This window comes from Sorghum bicolor, chromosome 3, assembly GCF_000003195.3.
Source record: "Sorghum bicolor cultivar BTx623 chromosome 3, Sorghum_bicolor_NCBIv3, whole genome shotgun sequence".
NCBI lineage: Eukaryota > Viridiplantae > Streptophyta > Magnoliopsida > Poales > Poaceae > Sorghum > Sorghum bicolor.
The window spans coordinates 20,378,922-20,403,089 of NC_012872.2; the positions used below are offsets into that span (position 1 = coordinate 20,378,922).

The window sequence follows — 24,168 nt, forward strand, 5'->3', positions numbered from 1 at the left end:
ATCGACCTCTCGAGACTCTCGTGGGCACGTCTCTTGGCTTACAAGGTAAGGAAGGAGTCGCGGCGGTTCGCCTTTTGCCCGTTGGGCGCGCCTTTTTAGGTGGAGACGTTACGACACTGTGTCGGCGTGGAATTCGGAGCGCCCAACCTGTGGAGGGGGAAAGGACTGTTAGATGGCGCATTTATGGGGGGAGTTACCTCATTTCTCGGATCTATCCGTTGGCGGACCGCTGCCTATAAATACGCCGCGGTGCCGCCGCCGTTCTTTCTTCCACCTTCCGCCTTCTTGCCTTCATCCTTTCGTTGCCTTAGCTCTCTTGCTGTCTCACGCACGCGCGCATCCCTTCGAGCAGTAGTGAATCCACCGTCCTTCCAGCTAAGATGCCTGTGAGGCTCGTTGCTGCCGACGACTGGCGCCCGTCGTTGATGACGGAGCGCCGGTTGCTAGAGCTTGAGAGAGAGGGACTCTTGCGCCGTCGCACCTCGCTGTCGTCGCCAGAGTGGATTGCGCCGCCGGCGGGCCACAGGGAGCCCCAGCCGCCAGAGGGCTACGTGGTGTCGTTCGCCAAATTCCACCGCCACGGCCTGGGCGCTCCCTCGAGCCGCTTCATGCGGGCACTCTGCCTTCACTATGGGGTGGAGCTCCAGCATTTCTCCCCGAACGCCATCACCGTCGCGGCAGTCTTCGCTGCGGTGTGCGAGGGCTACCTCGGGTTGATGCCCCACTAGGAGCTATGGCTCCACCTCTACAGGGGCGAGCTTTTCAACGCCCCCACCGGAACCACTGGCGTGAGGAAGCATGTGCGGGCCGGGTGTCTCAACCTGGTGCTGAAGACGAAGAAGACGGAGAGGCCGCGCGAGTACATCCCGGTGGGGTTGTCATCGAACCACGCCGGATGGGACTCCCAGTGGTTCTACCTGAGGAACGACGACGGTCTCTTCCCTGCTTACACCGGTCGTCTGATTACGGAGCGCCCGGACAACTGGACATACGGCGTCGTCCAAGAGCACTAGTCGCGGCTCGACCCCCTCCTCAACGCCCTGAAGAAGCTGCGCCTGGAGGGCCTGTCCGCCGCTCTCGTCCTCTCGGCCGTCCATCGTCGGAGGGTCCTCCCACTGATGTCTCGGCCGCTGAGGATGGACGAGATGGGGCCGGGCGTTTCGTCCCAAGATCTCGAGGCATGCCGGATGTCCAACGAGGCTCTGGCGGATGACGAAACCGCTGCCCGGGTTAGGGCGGCCGTTGCCGGCGACTTCAAGTCAGAGTACGTCAACGGCTTCCCCATGAGGCCCGACGAGGGCTCGATCGACCTGGTATCAGTGTTCGCCTAAACAACCTAAACGGCCGATTAAACGGTCATTAAACGGTAAACGGTGGCAAACTGTTTTGTTTAGGGGGTAAACGGGAAATTAAACGGTTGACCGTTTAAACGGTCAAAAAAGGGGAAAACGGTCTAAACGGCCTACACGGAACGGTTGTAAACGGTATTAAACGTGATAAACGGCTGTTTAAACGGCCGTTTAGGCAAACACCAGGTGAATTTAGTTGAATTTTATATCAACAATTTGTATACTTTAATTTATTGTATTTATAAATATATAAAATTGATTTGTTACATGCATAAATATGTATATTTAATTCTTCTAACATGCATAAACATATATTACACAATAAAATAAATGGTTTTTAGTTGCATAAATATGTATAAATGATAGAATGATTGACTTTACATTAAAAAATATGCACATTTTTGTAATATTGTGTAAAACCGTTTAGACCGTTTTAATCCGTTTAAACACCGTCTAAACAGTTTAAACGCTAAACGAAGGGTGACCGACTGTTTACCGTTTAGCGTTTAGGATAACATTGCCTGGTATGTTCTTCTCTTGCACACAGCTCGGAATCTGGATTTCCCTCGATCCTTTTTTAAGCCTAACTTTGTTTTGGCAGGGACGCATTCATGTTCGGTCTTCGAGGCCCCCTGTGAAGGAGGACGAGGTTGACCGCGACAGACGGTGCCAGTCCGCCGAGAAGCTGAAGTCCGCCAAGGACTCTGCAAAGAAAGGGGAGAAAAAGAAGAACCTCGACCGCCAAGCATTAGAGGCGCGTCGGGCTAAATCCAGGCAGAGGGGGAGCCTGAGGAAGAATCCCCCAGCGACGACGATGATGATGACGAGGACAGCGACGACTCCGAGGGGATGGCGTCACGTCTTGACCGGATCCTCGAGGGCCCGCCTCGAGGCGACGTCGACGTCCCCCGGATGGAGACTCCGAAGGAGGGTCCGAGCGGATCCCACCGCCCTCGGGCCGACACGCCTCCTGCGCCTATGACTGGCCAGGTCGCGCCGCGCCCTCCCCCCGTGCCCAGGGGGGCGGCCATGCTAGGCCCCAGGCGACGGGGCCACTGACTCGCGGTCGCGCTGCGGCCATCGAGAAAGGAGAGGCCGGCCGCAGGAGCGCCAGTCCCGACGCCCGCCAAGCGGGAGTTGCTGCGCCAGGGCCAGCGCCTACCCTCGAGGTGCCTGGAGCCTTGACGCGGGGTGGCCCGAGGCCCACCGATCGGGGCACCGGGAGGCGAGCTGTTCTCCCTGTGGGGTAAGCTTCTTCGACGTCGTGACTTTTGTTTTCCTGTTCCTCTGCATTTTCTCATATGCCGATCTTTTTACGCTCGTTTCTTTCTTTTCTCAGGCTAAAGCGGACGCTCGAGCAGGCTCAGCCTTCGATGGTGAAGAGGCTCAAAGTGGGAGCAGCCTCCAAGCAGCCAGGTTCGTAGCCTACTTCTGGTCCTATGACGTTCTTGCGTCGGTCATCATAGTGACTGGCCTTTATTCTTTGTTCTGCAGGCTCTTCCGACTCTCGACCTCCGGCCAACGCTGAGAGTGCTCCGCCTCATCCCGATCCTACCCCGTTGCCGTCGACACGTGTCGGGGCGCCCCAAACTCAGGGGCAAGAAGGAGCCTCCGAGCCTCCTCGATTGGGGGTCGAGGCAGAGCCTATCACCATCAGCGACACATCTGGTGGCAACGAGGCATCGGGGGATGCCCGCCCTATGGAAGAGGAGGCGTCGACCTCCCTCATCGTGGGGCGGACTCCCTGGCCCGCTGGTCTTCGTGCCCTCGAGGAGCAGAAGAAGAAAGAGGAGGAGGAGGAGCGTGAGGCAACGCGGCAGCCGCAGGAGCAGCAGCAGCAACAGCAGCAGGAGGAAAAGCACCCGCAGCAGGAGAAACAGCAGCAGTAGAGGGGCCAAGAAGGGGGACCGCTCGAGCCTCCGCCTCAAGGTCTACCCCAGCCAGTACCACCGGCACTGCAAGAGCCTGGAGAACAGGAAGAAGATTTGCCGGTGTACGGCCCTCCAACCCGAGCGTGGCTCCTTCCGGGGGCACCTGCCGCGATTCGGGCAGAGCCGGGGCGGGCGGATGGTGTGGTGGCTCTTGCCTGTATGATGCGCACCCCCGTCGACCCCGAGTCCGAGATCAAGGGGACGATCTACGGCATGGACGGGATCGCCCCAGGGTTCCTCCGGGAGCGTCGGGCGTGGGAGGACCGCTTTCCCTCTGAGGAGGACGAGATCGGGACATCGGGGAGTAAGGACGGCACCTAGAAGACGGTGGACGACGACGGGCGGTTCCCATGCCTCGTCGACCTATTCTTGCGCCATGGGGGCTCCCTTGAGACCATCAAGAACCTTATCCGCGGCGTCAAGGCGCGGGCCGACCGGGAGATGGAGCACTGGTGCCCCGATCGGATCCGCATCCGGGCTTCCACCGATCCATCCGAGCCCAACATCTTCCTGGACGACAGGAAGGAGGCGGAAAAATGGGAACACGTCGAGGAGCTCCGCCTTTGGATGAATCACGTGGTGGGGCTCTTGTCGGACGTCATCAACAACGGGCTCGGGCCTGCCTACTTCGTAAGTATTCTTCGGTCCTTAATTCTCATAGATCCTTTGGTTTCGTGTTCTGACCGTTCGATCCCCGGCTCGCAGGACATGAAGGAGACCTCTCGTATCAAGTCGAGCTTCATCCACGCCACAAGAGGAGGCTGGGAGTAGCTCCCCGTCCTCAAGGACCAACTCCTCGAGTCGCAAGAAAAGCTCCTTAAGGCTTATAAAGACCTTATAGCGCTCGAGGAGGAGAAGAAGGCGAGGGAGGCTGCTTTGGTCAAGGCTCGAGAGGCTTCAAGGAAGGCGGAGGAGGAGACGACGCTGCTGCGGGTGCAGGCTCTGACGGTCGAGGAGGCCGCGTCTAAAGCCCAGGAGGAGGCCCTGTCCTATAAGAATGTCATCGCTGATTTGGACAAGGAGAAGGGCCTTCTCAAGACCGACCTGGACTCCCTCCGAGATTCCTTTCAAAGGATGAAGGTGGCGTATGTGGACAGCGAGGTCGCTAGGGGCGCCGCAGAGGACTCAAAGAAGAAGGCCCTCGAAGATCTCGAGGCAGAGCGGGCTCTCTAACGACGTCGAACGTCTGAAGGGAGAGCTGTTGGAGAAGAGTGGGGCTATTGCTCAGGCTGGCAAGGCGATCGAGGACCTCCGTGTTGCCAACACTGAGCTGGCCCGCTCCAACAAAGAGATCGAGAGGGCCAACACCAGACTGGTCGGCGAGAATACGGCCCTGGAAGAGAGTGTCCGTGGTACGTTTCCTTTGTCGGATTTCTCTTTCGAGGTGTGCTTGGTTTTTCCTAAAGCTTCTTGTATTGGTATTTATAGGGCTTAAGGATGAACTCTTGGCCGCCCAAGCCGAGGCCCGCAATGCTAAGGCCCAGCTCGAGGCGGAGGTTGCTTTGAACCGTCGAGTGCGGACGGCGATAAGCGACCTCTCGACCTCTTGGGAGATCGAGCCTATGGACGAGTCGAAGGAGGACGCTTGAGGCGACGCACTGGTCGACCAGCTGTGCTACTTGGGCGCGACACTGCGAGATCGGGTGCGGGATGCCCTCCACATCGGGGTGAAACGGGCGATGGCGGTTGTGTGCTCGGGCTTCTCCTACAACATGGAGGTGGTGTCCCATGGCTTCGTCACCGACATCTCTAAGACCGATGCGGAGAACGAAGAGAGGCTCCATGCCTTGATCGATGACGCAGAGGCTCCTGGGGAGAGGCTGGCCAAGCTATTTGAGCCTGAGGTGCTTCCTCCTGAGACTAGCTCGGGCGTAGGCGAGGGTGGTGAGGGTCGTGCTGAAGACTAAGGCCTGCGAGCCTCCTTTGGGTGCCTGGGGCCCCTTGTGTAATACTCTGTTGACTGTTAAATGTTTAAGTGATACGGTATCTTTAAATGTTTGTTAGGTGTTTATCTGTCTTTCCGCTCGAGGTTCTTTTACTTCCTTTTTGCGCCTACGTTTGTATTCCTTGTTCGATCTTTTGTCAAAAACGGCCTCGATCACCCTAAGGGTGAGGAAGTGAGTAGAGTTTCCATAGCCCGGGGGCGTAGGAGTTCTCAGGCTCGTCGTCCCTCGGCCCTTAAGGGGCTCGAGGCGCCTCAACTACTCGATCGTGCGAGGTTTACTAAGTAAGGAAGAGAGAATTTTTTGGCTTTTTTGACACTTGGGGGGGGGTCACCCCCTAGTAGCCCCCGAGGGGGTGCTAACTATGATGGGTCATAGTCGGCGCCCCCTTCTGACGTCGAGATTTTAACTTGTACGGCGTTGGTACAAAAGGAAGTTGCTCGAGGGAAAGACTTTATTTATTCATGCATTCATTTACAAAGTCTTAGTGCGGAATGGGCACTGGAACATAAAGCTTCGAAATTCTAAGGGTAGAATCGACGTAGTTGTTCGTTGTTCCATGCATTGGTGAAGATCGCCCCCTTCTTGTCCGCTAACTTGTACGTTCCTGGCTTCAAGACTTCAGCCACCACGTACGGGCCTTCCCAAGGCGGAGTCAGCTTGTGGCGTCCTTGATTGCTTTGCCGTCGCCGCAGGACAAGGTCGCCCACGTCTAAGTCCCTCTTGCGTACGTGTTTGTCGTGGTAGCGTCGAAGTTTCTGCTGGTATCTGGCAGAGTTGAGGAGGGCCATGTCTCGAGCCTCCTCAAGCTGGTAGACCGCATTCTCTTGAGTCTCCTTATTTGATTGCTCGTTGTACGCTTTGAGTCGAGGGGACCCGTATTCGAGGTCTGTGGGGAGGACGGCCTCAGAGCCATAGACCATGAAGAATGGGGTGTACTTTGTGGCCCTGCTTGGTGTTGTCCTTAGGCTCCATAGGACCGAGGAAAGCTCCTCGACCCACTTCTTGCCGAATTTCTTCAAGCGATTGTAGATCCTTGGCTTGAGTCCTTGCAAAATCATGCCATTAGCACGCTCGACCTGGCCGTTAGTTTGAGGGTGGGCTACTGCAGACCAGTTCACACGGATGTGATGCTGATCGCAGAAGTCCAAGAACTTTTTGCCGGTGAACTGCGTGCCGTTGTCGGTGATGATGACGTTGGGAATCCCAAACCGGTGGATGATGTCGGTGAAGAAAAGGACGGCCTGCTCAGAGCGGATGTTGGTGATGGGTCGAGCCTCGATCCATTTGGAGAATTTGTCGATGGCCACCAGCAAGTGGGTGTATCCTCCTTTTGCCTTTTGTAGGGGCCCTACTAAGTCAAGCCCCCACACCGCAAATGGCTAGGTGATGGGGATCATCTGAAGAGCGTGAGCGGGCAGATGCGTCTGTTTGGCGTAGAACTGGCACCCATGACATGAGCGTACGAGCTCGATGGCATCTGCTACGGCCGTTGGCCAGTAGAAGCCTTGTCGGAAGGCGTTCCCTACGAGGGTCCGTGGAGCAGCGTGGTGGCCGCAAGCCCCCGAGTGTAGGTCCGTGAGGAGTTTCCGTCCTTCTTCCACGGTGATGCAACGCTGCAAGACCCCCGTCGGGCTTCGTCGAATAGCTTATTGCCTTCGCCATAAATCACGTATGACTTGGCTCGTCGAGCGATACGGCGGGCCTCAGATCGATCTTCTGGCAGCTCGCAGCGGATTAGGCAGTCGAGGAACGGTGTGCGCCAGTCGAACGGTCGATCGGATCGCTGTTCTACCTCCATCACCTCCGCTGCCATCAGTAGTGCGTCGACGGTGTCGGTTGGCTGGGCGGGAGCGGCATCGACGCCAGCCCCCGAGCCCAAGTCGACGGATGACTCGTGAAGATCTCTCGAGAACGCGTCAGGTGGTACTGTGCCTCGGGTTGACGCGATCTTGGCGAGTTCGTCGGCTGCCTCGTTGTAGCGTCGGGCGACATGGACGAGCTCGAGGCCATGGAACTTGTCCTCGAGTCGATGAACTTCTTTGCAGTACGCCTCCATTTTTGGGTCGTGGCAGCTTGAAGTCTTCATCACTTGGTCGATGACGAGTTGGGAGTCACCTCGGACGTCGAGGCGTCGGACTCCTAGCTCGATGGCGATCTTGAGACCGTTGACGAGGGCCTCATATTCTGCGACATTGTTGGATGCGGCAAAGTGAATCCTGATGACGTACCTCATATGGACGCCCAAGGGCGAGATGAACAGCAGGCCGGCCTCGGCCCCCGTCTTCATGAGCGACCCATCGAAATACATCGTCCACAGTTCCGACTGGACCTTAGTCGGGGGAAGCTGGGAGTCTGTCCATTCCACGACGAAGTCCACCAGAGCTTGTGATTTGATGGCCTTGCGAGGCGCATAAGTGAGAGTCTCACTCATGAGCTCGACCGACCATTTAGCTATTCTTCCCGTGGCCTCCTTACTCTGGATTATCTCGCCCAGGGGGAAAGATGAGACCACCATGATAGGGTGGCCGAGGAAGTAGTGCTGCAGCTTACGCCGGGCGAGGATTACGGCATAGATCAGCTTCTGGATTTGGGGGTAACACGCCTTAGTCTCCGAGAGTACCTCACTGATGAAATAGACTGGCCTCTGGACTGGCAACGCATGCCCCTCCTCCTGCCTTTCGACCACCACCGCTGCACTGACAACCTGGGTCGTCGAGGCAACGTAAAGGAGCAGTGGTTCCGCAGGTTGAGGTGGGACTAGGACTGGTGCTGAGGTTAGAGTTTTCTTCAGATTTTCGAGGGCCTCCTCGGCCTCGGGGGTCCAAGAAAAACGCTCGACTTTCTTCAGAAGCCGATATAGCGGTAACGCCTTTTCTCCTAATCTCGAGATGAAACGGCTCAACGCCGCTAGGTATCCCGTGACTCTCTGAACACCCTTGATGTCTCGGATCGGCCTCATTCTTGTGATGGCTGAGACTTTCTCGGGGTTGGCCTCAATGCCACGCTGGGAAACAATGTAGCCCAAGAGCATGCCTCGAGGCACACCGAAAACCCATTTCTCGGGATTGAGCTTGATCTGGTTGGCGCGTAAGCAGCTAAAAGCAATCTCGAGGTCCTGGATCAGGTCTCCTTGCTGCTTTGATTTGATGACTATGTCGTCGACATAGGCCTCGACCGTCAACCCTATATGCTTGCCGAATACGTGGAGCATGCATCGTTGGTACGTGGCTCCCGCATTTCGAAGCCCAAACGGCATGGTTACATAGCAATACATCCCGAAAGGTGTGATGAAAGAGGTCGCGAGCTGGTCGGACTCTTTCATTTTTATTTGATGGTAACCAGAATATGCATCAAGAAAAGAAAGGGTTTCACATCCCGCAGTAGAATCAACAATTTGATCAATACGTGGTAATAGAAAGGGAACTTTTGGACATACTTTATTTAAACTCGTATAATCGACACACATCCTCATTTTCCCATTCTTTTTCTTAACTAGTACAGGGTTTGCTAACCAGTCGGGATGGTGAACCTCCTTGATGAATCCGGCCGACAAAAGCTTGTGGACCTCCTCGCCAATGATCTTGCGCTTCTCCTCGTCGAATCGGCGCAACCGTTGCTTCACTGGCTTGGAACCGGCTCGAATCTCCAAGGAGTGCTCGGCGACTTCCCTCGGTATGCCCGACATGTCCGAGGGACTCCATGCAAACATGTCGGCGTTCGCACGGAGAAAGTCGACGAGCACAGCTTCCTATTTGGGGTCGAGGTCGGCGCTGATCGTCAGCACCTTGTCGTCGAAGTTGTTGGGGTCGAGCAGGATCTTCTTGGTTCCCTTTGTTGGCTCAAAGTTGCCCGCGTGGCGCTTGGGCTCTGGAGCCTCAGCGGCCAGGGCTTCGAGTTTCGCAACGAGCTCGGTGGAGTTCTCGACCGCCTCCCCATACTCGACGCACTCGACGTCGCACTCGTAAGCGTGCTCGAAGGAGGAGCTGACAATGATAACGCCTTTGGGACCGGGCATCTTCAGCTTCAAGTAGGTGTAGTTGGGTATGGCCATGAACTTGGTGTAACCCGGGCGCCCGATGATGGCGTGGTACGTGCCCCGGAACCCGACTACCTCAAAGGTGAGGGTCTCCTTCCTGAAGTTGGCCGCCGTGCCAAAGCAGACCGGTAGGTCGATTCGACCCACTGGCAGCGCCTTTTTCCCTGGCACGACACCATGGAAACCGCCGGCACTTGGCTGGAGCCGTCCCCTATCGATGCCGAGGAGGTCGAGGGTCTCGAGGTAGATGATGTTGAGGCTGCTGCCTCTATCCATTAGCACCTTTGAGAGCTGGGTGTTGACGATGATGGGGTCGACGACGAGCGGGTAGACGCCTGGGGCAACCACCTTGTCGGGGTGGTCCTCTCGATCGAAGGTGATGGGAGTGCTCGACCAGCTGAGGTACTGGGGCACCGCCATTCTTGCCGCGAAGACCTCACGACGCTCCCTTTTGCGTTGCCTCGTGGTCAACTGCGTCGAGGGCCCACCATAGATCATGTAGCAGTCGTGGACGGCGGGGAAGCCATCGTCATCTTTGTTGTCCTCCTTGTTGCCGCCCTTCTCTTTCTTGGAGTCGCCACGCGTGTCCTTTTTGAACCCTAGTCCGTCGAAGTGCTTTCTCAGCATACAACAGTCCTTGAGTTTGTGGTTGGCGCCTCCCTTATGGTAAGGGCATGGTTCCTCTAGCATTTTATCGAAGATACCTCCATCTAGAGGGCCTCGAGGCTTCTTCCGCTCCATGGCGGCGACAAGGTTGTCGTCGAAATCTTCCCGTTGGAACTGCCGTGCTTTCTGCTTCTTCTTGTTCTTTTTGAGCCCTCGACTGGGGGTCCCATCTTCATCGACACGCTGCTTGCCTTTCCTTCCTTCACAACTGAAGAAAGCGCCGACTGCCTCCTCCCCTGCTGCGTAGTTTGCCACTACGTCCATTAGCTCATCGACGGTCTGAGGGCGATTCCGGCCCAATTCTCGTACCAGGTCTCGACTGGTGGTACCAGAGACAAAGGCCAGGATGACGTCATGGTCAGGGATATGTGGCAGCTCAGTGCGCTGCTTCGAGAAGCGTCGAGCATACTCTCGAAGAGTTTCTCCTGATTTCTGCTTGCATTTGCTGAGGTCCCACGAGTTCTCGGGCCGTATGTAGGTCCCTTTGAAATTACCCTCGAAGACTTTAATCAAATCGACCCAGTCGTGGATCTGATTTGCTGGAAGTTCCTCGAGCCATCGACGGGCGGTGTCGGAGAGGAAGAGTGGTAGCTGTCTGATGATGGCTCGATCATCTCCTCGAGCGCCTCCTAGCTGACAGGCCAGCCTAAAATCTGCCAGCCACAACTCTGGTTTGGTCTCACCATTGTATTTCGCGATGCTGGTCGGGGGTCGGAATGGACTAGGCAGGGGCGTGCTGTGGATTGCCCTGCTGAACACTCGTGGGCCTGGTGGCTCGGGGGCCATCCAGTCCTCGTCGCTGTCATACCTTCCACCACGATGCGCGCTGTAACCGCGCTCTTCCACATCCCCGTACCGACGGCGTCGATTCTCTTCGATGTCATCTCGCACGTCGTGTCGACGCTGATTGTCGACAGGGAGGACGAGAGTGGTCTTTCTTCCTCGAGGGGGTGGCTGTTGGTGGACTGACACCTCCTTTTCATTTTGGGGTGGCTCATCACGCTTTTCAGTGGCAGCTCCTCGTCGTCGAGAAGCCGAGCTTTCGGCTTGTTGAACCGCCGCTACCTGGAGCAGAGTCTGCACCTCGTCTCGAATGCGTCGAGCTTGGGAGTTCGATGGCTCTGGCATGTTGCGTAGCAGCATTGTTGCTGCTACTACGTTCTGGCCTGCTCGAGGGAAGCGGCTGACGGGTTGCTCTGGCTCCACGTCTCCGACGATTTGCCGGTGTACCTCTCGAGCTCGCCTACGGACACTTCCACCGGGCGGGTAAGGCAAGTCTTGTTTAAGGATTTGCTCGAGCAGGACGAGGCGCTCGCGGTCTTCGTCGAGCTTTGTCTTCAGCTCTCGCAGCTGCGCAAGCTGCGCGGCCCTATCTTCCTGTGGAAGTGGGTCGACCTGTCCGCCGTCCCCAGGCGTCCTGGGGTCTTCCCTTGCTGCAGGGGCTCGACCGCCCGCAGCTGCGTCCTGTGTCTCGTCGGTAGTTTCTACTGCCCCGTCGATGTGATAGCATTCCCTAGTGGGGTCGTAGCTATCGGTCTCGGAGTCGAAGTCCGGCTTGGCGGCATAGAAACATCCACGTCCCTCCTCCAATAGCCGTTGCCTGAGCGAGGTGATCGTGTATTGCCCAGGGCCTAGACGACGGAGGCCTCGCACCTGGGAGAGATCCGGCAGCTCGGACGTCGGCTGCTGTGCTTCAGAGTTACGCGGGAGAACCATTGGTCTCTCTACGTATGTCTGGGCATTTGGGCATATCGCTCTGGCGAGCGACGCCGCGGCGTTGTCCAATCCGAATGGCAGTGCCCTCCTTGGACTGATCAACCCGTGTGGAAGTAACCTGGCGGCGGGTGTGTCACCTCTTGTCGTCGTGTGACGCTGAACCAGCGTGTCCACGGTTCCGGCACGCGGGGCTGCCGACTCCCGTGTCACCTTCTGCCTAGCACGAACTGCTGGTCGTGACGAGGCAGAGGGGCGACGATGATGCTGTCCACGCCTCTTCTTGGGCGGGGAGGCATGGTGGCGAGGACGTCTCGGGGCCCTCAACCGTGCTGGCGCAATGCGGGCTCCTCCTGGTCCTTTGATCGAGAGTAAGATCATGTCATAGCCGGAGCCAGTCGACATGAACTCAAGACTCCCAAACCAAATCACTGTGGAGCGCGGAATCGGCGAAGCGAGAGTGGCCATCTGGAAAGGAGTGGGAAATCGATGAAAAACACGCAGGACCCCTACCTGGCGCGCCAACTGTCGGTGTTTTCCCCACGGGGGGTCACACCAACGAGTGAATTCGTATGCGTGCTCCCTTTCCCAGATGGTGATGCAAGAAGACACAGAGATTTATCCTGGTTCGGGCAAGAGAAGGCCCTACGTCTAGCGGGGGAGGGAAGTTTGTATTATCTTGCACCTAAGTGCTTGTACAGGGGCGAATACAAGCGTGGTATGAAGTATGGGAGTTCTACTGCGTATGGGTGAAGTGTTGCGTGGTGTCTATCTATTCCCGGGTCCTTCCTTTTATAGCACCAAGGAGAGACCCAGGGTACATGTATAGGTGTTAGAGTAGGGGTCGATAGGAGCATGGCGCGCTGACCTACTCGAGGCCTCCGTACCGGCATGGCCTTGAGCCGTCCCGTCTTGGTAGCCTGATGATGATTACGCGTGCCCCTGTATCCTGCTCTGCGCGCCGTTTGGGGCTGGTTCACCGGTCGCACGCCTGTACGATATGGCGGCAGATCCGACGGAGTGGTTGTGGCGTTGTCAGTCGACGCCCAACCCGTCCCCGAGAAGGAACCGTGTCTGGTCGAGGGTCAGATGCCATGCAATGCCCTGACGAGACATTAAACGACATCATTCTGCAGAGTAGCTAGTTGCTCTGGATTGATTGCCTTCTGAGAAATTGCATTGATGAATGCACATAGCTTTACGATGGCTAGACGTACGTGTGGAGGTAAAATTCCTCTTAAAACCACCGACAGCAATTGCGTCATTAGCACGTGACAGTCATGGGACTTTAAGTTCAGAAATTTCTTCTCTGGCACCTTAATTATTTCTTTAATATTGGAGGAGAATCCAGATGGGACCTTGATGCTGCTAAGACATTTAAACATGCTTTCCATTTCTTCTTTGCTCAAAGTGTAGCTAGCAGGGCTTAAGTAATGACATGCATCATCTGTCTTTTCTGGATGCAGGTTGTCTCGTTCTTTCATGCGCTGCAAGTCTTGTCGTGCTTCAAGTGAATCCTTAGACTTCCAGTAGACACCCATGAATCCGAGCAAGTTCACACAAAGATTCTTTGTTAGATGCATCACGTCGACCGTGTTGTAGACCTCTAGGACATTCCAGTAAGGTAGCTCCCAAAATATGGATTTCTTCTTCCACATGGGTACGTGTCCCTTAGCGTCCTTGGGAATAGGTTCGCTGCCTCGTCCCTTTCCAAATACCACTTTTATATCCTTGACCATTTCGAGTACATCATCCCCGGTTCGATTGAGAGGCTTGGTTCGGTGGTCTGCCTTGCCTTTGAAATGTTTGCCTTTCTTTCGTACTGGGTGGTTCACAGGAAGAAACCCACGGTAGCCAAGGTACACGACCTTTCGACATTTTTTCAAAAATACACAGTCAAGATCTTCATAACAATGTGTGCATGCATTATATCCCTTGTTTGACTGGCCTAAAAGATTACTCAGAGCTGGCCAATCATTGATTGTTACAAACAACAATGCTCGCAGGTCAAAGTGCTCTTGTTTGTACTCATCCCACACGCGAACTCCTAGTTTGCTCCATAAAAGTTGAAGTTCCTCAAGTAATGGCCTCAGGTAGACATCGATGTCGTTGCCAAGTTGCTTCGGTCCTTGGATAAGCATCGGCATCATAATAAACTTCCGCTTCATACATAGCCATGGAGGAAGGTTGTAGATATATAGAGTAACTGGCCAAATGCTGTGACTACTGCTCTGCTCCCCGAAAGGATTCATACCATCTGTACTTAAGGCGAACCGCAAGTTTGTAGCATCATCTTCAAAATCTGGGAATTCTCTGTCTATCGCTCTCCACTAGGATCCATCGGTAGGGTGTCTGAGCATATTGTCTATCTTACGGTCTTCTTTATGCCACCTCAACAACTTTGCATTGTCCTTGTTTCTGAATAGACGTTTTAATCGTGGTATTATAGGAGCATACCACATAACCTTGGCAGGAATTTTCTTCCTATGACGTTCTTCACCCTCAATATCGCTAGGATCATCTCGCCTGATCTTATACCGTGATGCCTTACATACCGGACATGCATCCAAATTCCCGTATTCCTCCCCACAGTAGAGGATGCAATCATTAGGACATGCATGTATCTTCTGGATTTCTAATCCCAAAGAGCAGACAACCTGTTTTGCTTCATACGTAGTGGTGGGCAATTCGTTGCCTTTCAAAAGTATCTTTTTTATGATCTTCAATAACTGCCCAAATGCCTTGTCAGATGTACCATTCTTTGCCTTTCATTGCAGCAATTCCAGCGTGGTACCTAGCTTTTTTTGCCCCTCTTCAGCGGTGGGATATAGCGATTTCCTATGGTCTTCTAGCATGCGCTTGAACTTGGCTTTCTGTTTCTCACTTTCACATTCTCTTTATGCATCACGGATGGCATCACCAAAAGCATCATCGCCCCGATCATCTTCTGCCGCTACCTCTTCTTCATTATCTCCCCCCATTGCAACATCATTGAAGCCACCATACTGAGCAATAATGTTGGCGTGGTTCAATTCTTCTTCTTCTTCTTCTTCTTCATCCATTATAATCCCGCTTTCTCCATGCTTGGTCCAACAAATATAGTTTGGTACGAAACCAGACTTTAAGAAGTGCGCATGAAGAGTTCTTGAGTTAGAATATTCCGTCAAATTCTTGCACACAGCACATGGACAACACATGAAACCGTCCCTCTTGTTTGTCTCGGCCACACTTAAGAAATAGTGCACACCATTAATGAACTCTTCGGAGCGCCGATCGGCATTATACATCCAATTACGTGTTACCATCTGCATTAAATATAACATATATATTATGAAAACCATGCACATATAGTTTCTCATCTTATTGCACAACATGTCTAACACATATAGTTAATTAATTCAAGCAAGCTTGGCTACAACAAATACATTCGCAACTAGCACTAAAAAACCAAAACTAAAATGCACTTAAGCAACATAATTAGTTCGCGTCTGATCCCAACTATAATAGATAGATCATTCGCTTGATCAACATCATTGAACTTCTTTCGCTGGCTCACTGCCTCATCACCTTCAGCCTCAACCGCCTGTGCAAAAGATTTCTTGATGTGTTGAATGTATTCTTCCTCCCAGTACCAACCTGTACATCCGCCAGTACCGTCGCACTGAAATTAAAAGAGAGAATCAAAAGTTTAATTAATATTATTAAAAAATGAGCACATATATAAGCAACATATATAAGCAAATGCGAGGAAATAACTCACATTACGATCCGGACACTTGTAGAATATACGACCCTTGTTTACTCCCTCTTTCGACACTTTGTACTCCATCACAATCTTCTGCCCACACTTACCACAAGTAATGGGAGGGAGTTGCGACCGGTATCGCTTTTGACTCCGTTGAGAGACCGAAGACCCGGTCACGGTTGCCATCTACTATCCATACTCAATTTTTAAACAATTATAAATTCCACATTTACTAGTAAACATGTATGATTAAAGAAGAACCTAATAATATCCTTTATTTGTCTAGTTACTTCAATAAATCTTCTAAATTATGCAATGGACATTATGTAGTAATAAAAACTTATCATGTGATATTTACAAATCAATTAATTTGAACTATCCTACTTTCTAAGATCATAAAAAGATACTATAATTCATTCTTGCAAACTACATTAATACTAGGTCAACCATAAAATATGATATATATATATATGGATACTAATTCAAGTGAATGATTCAAAATAACAAAGTGGATTTGAGCTAAAAATAATGGGAAAATCACAAGCCAAAAACAACATGAAAAAGACAAGAAAGGTTGAAGTTAGTCACCTCCAAGCACGAAGAGACGATGACGGAGTCGAAGAAGATCAACGATGGACGTCGGAGATGAAGAACAAAGGAAGAACAACGAAGAAACAACAAAATAGAAGCTCTAAGACAACAATGGTGCTCTCGGTTTTGAATGATCCCCAGACAGAGGGGAGGAGGTAGCTGCGGCCTATAAACCGGACCTTTAGCACCGGTTTGTGCCACGAACCGGTGCTAAAGGGTTTGCCTCGGCCCGTGGCACTGGCCGATGCTAAAGGGGATCCTTTAGCACCGGTTGGTAACACGAACCGTTGCTAAAGGGTCCCTGCCCCAACAACACCTGTCAGTAGCCATTGGGCAGGACCCTTTAGCACCGGCCCGTGTTACAAACCGGTGCTAAAGAGGTCTTTAGCCCCGGGCCACAGAAATACCGAGGTTTTTGACGATTTTGGACATCGACCGATGCCTCATTTTGTAGTAGTGTATGCGTAGGATGGAAACAAAACAAACAAAACACGAGCACGCACGATGCCCATCCAACTGTCAAAAAATCATATGCCAACAGCTCCCAAAACACACGGTTGTAATATTACTCATAGCTGTCCTATAGACAATATTATATTAAATTAGAAGATAGAAATAAAAATAGTTAGTGTGCGTGAGAAGCTGGACACAGGACCAAAAATATTAAGATGCTTTATTTACGTTATAAAATATTTATACTATTATAAATTGAACTTCACAAAAAATCATAAAATATCATAAAAATATATTATAAAACATCACATTTATATTGATTGAAAATCGTAAAATACGTCATAGAACATCACATGTATACTAGGTGAACATTACAATAATATTATGAAACATTATATGTATACTACATAAACATCACAAAACAACACAGAATATCATGATGGAAACAAAACAAACAAAACACCAGGCACGCACGATGCTCATCCAACGATCAAAAAATCATATGCCAATAGCTCCCAAAACACACGGTTGTAATATAACTCATAGCGCTTGTCCTATAAAAATATTATATTAAATTAGAAGATAGAAACAAAAATAGTTAGTGTATGTGGAAAGCCGGACACATTAATGCTTTATTTAAGTTATATTTATATTATTATAAATTGAACTTCACAAAAAAAAATCATAAAACATCACAAAAATACATTATAGAACATCACATTTATATTAACTGAAAATCACAAAGTACGTCACAGAACATCACATGTATACTAGGCGAACATCATAATAATATTATGGAACATTATATGTATACTATATAAACATCACAAAAACAACACAAAATATCACATGTATATATACTACGTGAACATCACTGAATATATCAAAGAACATTTATGAATATATACTACGTGAACATCACATATATATTACGTGAACACCACATAAATATATCACAGAACATCACATGTATACCATATGAATATCATAGAAAATATGATAAAACATCGTATGTATACTATATAAACATACAAAATACATCATATATATATTATATATATATATATATATATATATATATATATATATATATATATATATATATATATATATATATATATATATATATATATATACACACACACGTACGGGACGCATTTTGTTTACTCGTACGAGTAGTTACTCGCATCTGCGAGTATACGCACGCGAGGGGAGCCAGTCCGCGCGGAGCTACGTTAACGGGCCGTTGCTGCAGCTAAACGGGTTTGGTAAAAGTATGGATCGTGCATGTATATACTGGAATTAAAAAATGAGGTGATAATCACGTGATTCTTTCTCGGCTAGTCGGCTGTACTTCTTCTTTTAATATGTATACGTATGTGTATATACCTAGCTTTTTAAAGTATTTATGGATACTTCTTGTGGTGATTGATATGTATTCATACTTTGTTTAATAGAGTATGGATACATATTTTTTCAAAATAGAGTATTTATACATACGTTTTGGAATGGAATATGCATACATACACCAAGATTTAATTTAAATAGTATAAGAGCATACTTAAACCATACAATCGGATTATATTGCAAAATCGTATGCGTCCATACTAGTTTTTAAAAGGACGTATGCATTTATAGTGAGTATAAATACTGAAGTATATGCATATACTTTATGTGACAAAAGAGAGTATGTGTACTAGTTTTTAAAAGGACGTATGCATTCACACTGAGTATATGCACGTATACTTTACGTGACAAGGGCCGGAGTATATGTGCATACTATTTTATTGCTTTGATAAATACACATATTGTTTAGAGAAGATGGTATGTGCATATACCAATTTTCAACAAGGGTATGCGTAGAGACCTCTTTTTTATTTAAAAAAAAGAGTATGCTTGCATACCTTCTACAATAGAGTATCTGTACTAATTTTTGACACAAATTTTTGACAGAGCATACTTACATACCTATATACTCTGCAAGCAAATATATACACATACTATGTTTCAGGCTATACGAAAAATTTAATTACAAAATCCCTCCAAATGTACGGAGAGGCTGAAAAACTAAAAAACAGGTATAACATACTACTAACAATATGGCAAGTCTTTCCTGCAGGCACATTCCGAAACCAATAATCTAAAAGTTTTTGTGACCAATGAATAAGAAACTTCATTTATTCATACATAGCACACTGTGTATGCAGCCAGCACCAGACCGATAACGATTCTTCCTGCATATGCATATTGGAAAACTATTATTTTAATCCTAGCAAGTATCAACTGATACTCTAATCAGTGATGAAAAAGTATTCACCAATACACTAATTGAAAAACGTATGCAGAGATACTACTATTTTCTAAAAAATAACCTGAAAATACCAAAACACCTGTTGGAGCTTGTCATCTCCTAGTCATATGTATATGAACTGTTCACTGAGCACGAACAGGCTGAGAACCTGATTGGAAATTAAAGGAAACAAATGTAACATTAAGTTGTTGATTTTGGAATGCACTCATAGTTGCCATATGCCCATACCTCTATGTCAAAATCAGCATCGACACAACAATATGTCATTTTGGATTAGTATTTGAGGAATTATGTCAGCGAACACATTAGTATCCAGTGATACCCTACGTTTAAGACAAGTATAAAGTGATACAAAATAATCCAAATTGTATCAGACGATACAGTAACCTGAAAAAAGGTATGTATGGATACGCTAATCCGAAAAAGTACCTATCAGTACTTCTAATCTAATCTGAGAATAATATAAACCGATACTCTATTTGGTCCGGAACAAAGTATCAACTAGTACAATGAGTTGACTCTAAAAAAAAGTATCAACTGGTACTTTAGTCACACTCATACTGTAACCTGAAACAAAATCAATGCCTGAAAAATTAATCTTACCCATCCAAACTACAGAAGAATACAATACCTTATCCCTCGATGGTTGCCGCAAGGCACAATGTTGAACGAACTGCATACGCATATTTGATTTAAAGTAGCAATGCGATAGAAACAAGATTAATGGAATAAATTACCCCGGTTCTGCAAGTGCAAGGGGATTAAATGGGAATAAACAAATGGATCACAACAGTAAAATTACGACGTACTATACTGGCTTAATGAAACCTGGATTCCATCGTTGTTGTCATACTGTGTCCCAGGCTCCCAACGGCAGCACCACCACACTCGTTCTGAGAGCTAGCGACTGGAAGCCGCACCTAATGCCCGATCCAAACGGCAGCGCCGCCACACCCAACCTAGATTCCACGGCCTTGCTCGGCCGGATTTGTTGGGAGAGCCCCTGTCGAGCCTCGCCGCAGCCCTCACCGAGCATCGAGAAGTGTGGAGGGGACGCCTTCTTCTCGGGAGGGGCCGGCGCCGACGCCAGGAAGGTGGAGGGGCACTGCTGCACAGGGCTGATGGAGGGACCGCCACCATCGTTGGGGAATAGCAGGGCCGCGCCGCCGAGGGTCAGGAGAGGGGCGGCGCCACTCGCTGTCAGTGGTGGTGGGAGCCCGCCGTCGACGCCATCGAAGTGGAAGGGCGCAGACGCGGGGAACGATCAACGTGAGGAGACGGGAGACAGGGTGTTGTTGAAATGGATCTGGATCTTATCAACATAAAAATCGGATAATATATTCTCTATCGGGTCTACTAATTCCTGACCCGCTAAGACTGAGCGTGGCCTGTTGGAGGCGCGATGGGAAGGTAGACGGTAGATACTCCGTCCTGTCGCACTTCGTCTACCGTATATATATATATATATATATACAGCCAACCTTCCGTTTTGAAATGAGGTACACGGGTCTCTCTCGCATAAAAAAAAATCCCCTTCTCTCTCTCATCCGAAAACCAGGCGACAGGCGACGCCCCGAGAACACCATGGTGGTCGCTCGCGGGCTGCGAGGGAGAGCCGTGGCGGAGTCGCCGTCCTTGCCCACGGAGGAGGACGTGGCCGCCGCCGCAGTGGGATGGCGACGCCGACGCCCATGCCCGGAGGCGAGGGGACGCTCGCGGCGGTGATGCCGCGGTCTCCGTCGCTAACGCCGGCGGAGGCGTGGATCTTGGCGACCGAGACGTCGTGCTGATATTCCTCTACTTCCACAAGGCGATCCGTGCGGAGCTCGAGGCGCTGCACGTCGCCGCCGTGCTCCTCGCCACCGAGCGCACAGGCGATGTAGCGGCGCTCGCCGAGCGCTGCCGCTTCTTCTTCAACGCCGAGGACGCGGTACGGATGCAGGCCACCCCGTGTGGAGCCCTGTTTTTTTTGTGTTTTTTGTCATTTTCCCCTGTTGCTTCCTGTTGGGCGGAGGACTCGACGCGTGGTGGATTTGGGCTTGGATGTGCGTGGGCGTGGGGGAATTTCGGCGGAAAAAATTAAATTTTATTTTCATTGAACCACACAATTTCTGCAGAAAAAACTTTTTTATGCATATTGACCTGTGGAGAGATTTTACGTGGTCACAAAATTAAATTTTATTCATTGAACCACTAGTTTCTACACAATTTTGGCAGAAAAAACTTTTCTATGCATATTGACCTATGATTCAATGCATCTAATCGGCCATTACGTGTCTTGATTCAAATTTCAAATTTTAGATCTCTTCTCCATGAATGCATATGGATTGTAGGGTTTATTTAGTTCTACGCATCCTTGCTAGTCTCTCTAGAGAGGGGGTTTATTTTGGTTCTATGCATCTATTAATGTGACTCTTTAATTTTCTAGTATTTGCATTGTGTGTTTTTTCTAGCATTAGTGGGTTTTCATATATATCAAAAACAGAAAATGAAAGGTTTCTGCTTCTCTGTAGATCCCAATTTCAAACCAATTTCCATTCCTTTTCTATTCTGACCATTCCACTCTAGGAGAATTAATTAATCATTGCTTGAACTAGAGCAGCAAGAATAAGAGGAAGAAGAGAGACACCTGGATGCATAGAAATTGAATTCTAATTACTTGGATGCATAGAAACTTTTCGGATGTATTTAAAATGTTCAGATCTAGTCTTGACTCTATGAAATTTGATTGCTTGTATTTTTTTAGACTTGGAACACAGGGCTTGGCCCACCTCATTGGCTCCGACATGATGCCTCTCCTATGGTGATGACTTCTGTGACTAGTTCTATATTTGTTTATTTTTTACTTGGTTACTATGGTTTCATGCCTAATTGTGTATGCATGATGAAAATTGTGTTCTCATACCTGATAAAAAACTAGTATCATGTTTCTACGCACTACTCAGTGATTTATTGGGAGCATTCTAGCATTGCTGGCTGCAGAGGGTGCTCAACATTTCCACTTCTGTGATTTATTTTTCATATTTTTTCTATGCAGGTTGTATGATTATCCTCAGTCTTTCTATGCGTATACTCAAAACTTTCTCTGATTTGTTACTACTATTTTTATACATTGTTTGGAGCACATTTTATACATTTTGTTGTTGGTTGGGTGCTAAGATTTTTGCATGCTGATCTAAAGGAAAGATAATAGTTCTTATATTTGCATGTATAGATTTTGATGCATTTCTTTGCTATTATGTGCAATGAATAGGTTTTTGTGCAATTGACTTTGGATCTTTATGCTTCGTGGGTTCTATGCTTGATGAATTAAGATTTTACACATTCAGAACCATTCTGGTGGCAAGTCCATGCATGATGCAATCCATGGCCGCGGTGCTGGTAGTTCACGGTGGCGGCGCTAATGCGAATCAGCGGTGGTGGTCGGTTGGATGGAAGATAGCAAAGGAGCAGCGCGACGCGACCAAGGATTTTTGCATTTTGTTTGTTGAATTTGGTGTTCTTATGCTTGTGTGCATAAGTTTCTATACACACAATAGAGTACTTCTATGCACTTTTGTATTCTTAATGCTTGTGAGCATAAGTTTCTATACATTGTTGGAGTAGGTCTATGTTGTTTTTATGCGACAACAAATTCACTTTTTATTCATCAAATTACTAAATTCTATGTAATGTCGGCACGAAAAATATTTAAGTGTATCTTGATCACTGAATTTATAAATCTGGTTGTCTATCACGTGCTATTTTTTAAATTTTAAATTTTTGAGAAGGCGAGATCGTCTTTATGTTTTACGTGTGCGGTTCTCATGTTCTATGTGTTTCTATACATTGTTTCCTATATTACTTATGCATCCTCTATAGAAAGCAAGGTGTGGTTGGACGCGGTCACGATTTTTCAAATCAATAATATGCAGAAGGGAGGGTTTTTACACGACAATGAAATTATGCTTATTCACCAAACCACTAATTTCTATGCAACGTTGGCACCAAAAACTTTTCTACGCATTTTGACTATTTGATTCTATGCATCTAATCGTCATCACGTGCAATGATTCAAATCACGGTTGTGTCAGATGAAATGTCCATCTCGCGGCTTTATATGGTAACAAAATTAATTTTTATTCATCCAATCACTAACTTCTATGTAACGTAACTTTCTGTGCATCTTGGCCATTGATTTTATGCATCCAATCGGCCATCATATACCATGATTCAAAAGTCAAAGTTTAGAGGAAGACGAGATCATCTCAATATTTTACACGTCCAGTCTTTATGTTTTATGAATTGTTCCTATATTAGTTATACACCCTATAGTGAGGAGCATGATATTGGTGGAGGCAATTACGGTTGTTTCGTGGAATATCTATCTCGCAGAGGAGTTTTTATGCGATAAAAAAATTAATTTTTATTCACCCAACAACTAATTTTTATGCAACACCGACGTAAAAACGTTTTTACGCATCTTGATACTTGATTCTACGCATCCAATCGGCCATCACGTGCTACGATTCAAATTTAAAATTTATGAATTTTAAATTTTTTCAAAAAAATATTCACTATGGATCTTGAATCATGCACAAAAATATCAGGAGTTTAATGGTGAAAACCGTTTTTGAATCGTAAACTTCATTGAGGAATTATTAAGAAAAAATGGACGAGATTAGAATGGATGCATACATGACTGCATGTGTCAGCTTGTGTCAGTACGTGTCAAGTGCAGTTAGGTGGAACGACTAACTCGCAAAAAGATTTCTATGTGGTAACGAATTGATTTTAATTCATGCAACCACTAGATTTTATACATTGTCGGAATAAAAAACTTTCTGCGCAGTCTGACTTAGAATTTTATGCGTTCGATTGGTTGGGTACCTAAGGGGTCCACCACCTGTGCGCATGTCAGCTCCGTAGTGGGTTAGGTGGGATGGCTGACTGGGGCTTCCAATAGCTATTTGTAGCCCTGGGCTCCCAATATACCGACCCTATATATATATATATATATATATATATATATATATATATATATATATATATATATATATATATATATATATGGCAACACTATTCTACACCTTAGGTGTAGAATATTATTCTACACTGCAAGTCAAAACTGAGTAGAAAAAATACTGAGCAATACTGGAGAGTGTTCAGTATCATCTTGTCCAACACACAGGACCACGAAATACTGAACACGAATACTGAACAATACTGAATTATGTTTAGTATAACAGTTTGGTGTAGAATAGTATTCTACATCTAAGGTGTAGAATAACACTTATATATATATATATATATATATATATATATATATATATATATATATATATATATATATATATATATATATATATATATATATATATATATATATATATATATATATATATATATATATATTAAGCCAGGGCGATGAATAATATTCAAAGCTCC

The 24,168-nt window shown here is 48.3% G+C and overlaps 2 long non-coding RNA genes across 3 annotated transcripts; one reads left to right on the forward strand and one right to left on the reverse strand.

Moving 5' to 3' along the window:
• Positions 18,374 to 20,097, reverse strand: LOC110434143. Of its 2 annotated transcripts, none has more exons than XR_002451629.1 (2): positions 18,813 to 20,097; positions 18,374 to 18,664 (listed from the first exon to the last, which is right to left on the reverse strand). It is a non-coding gene; the product is annotated as an uncharacterized LOC110434143 (long non-coding RNA). The 2 variants fall into 2 exon arrangements; XR_002451628.1 differs by having other exon boundaries at positions 18,803 to 20,097.
• On the forward strand, positions 20,387 to 22,477 carry LOC8075366. Its single transcript, XR_002451627.1, has 2 exons — positions 20,387 to 20,671; positions 21,488 to 22,477. It is a non-coding gene; the product is annotated as an uncharacterized LOC8075366 (long non-coding RNA).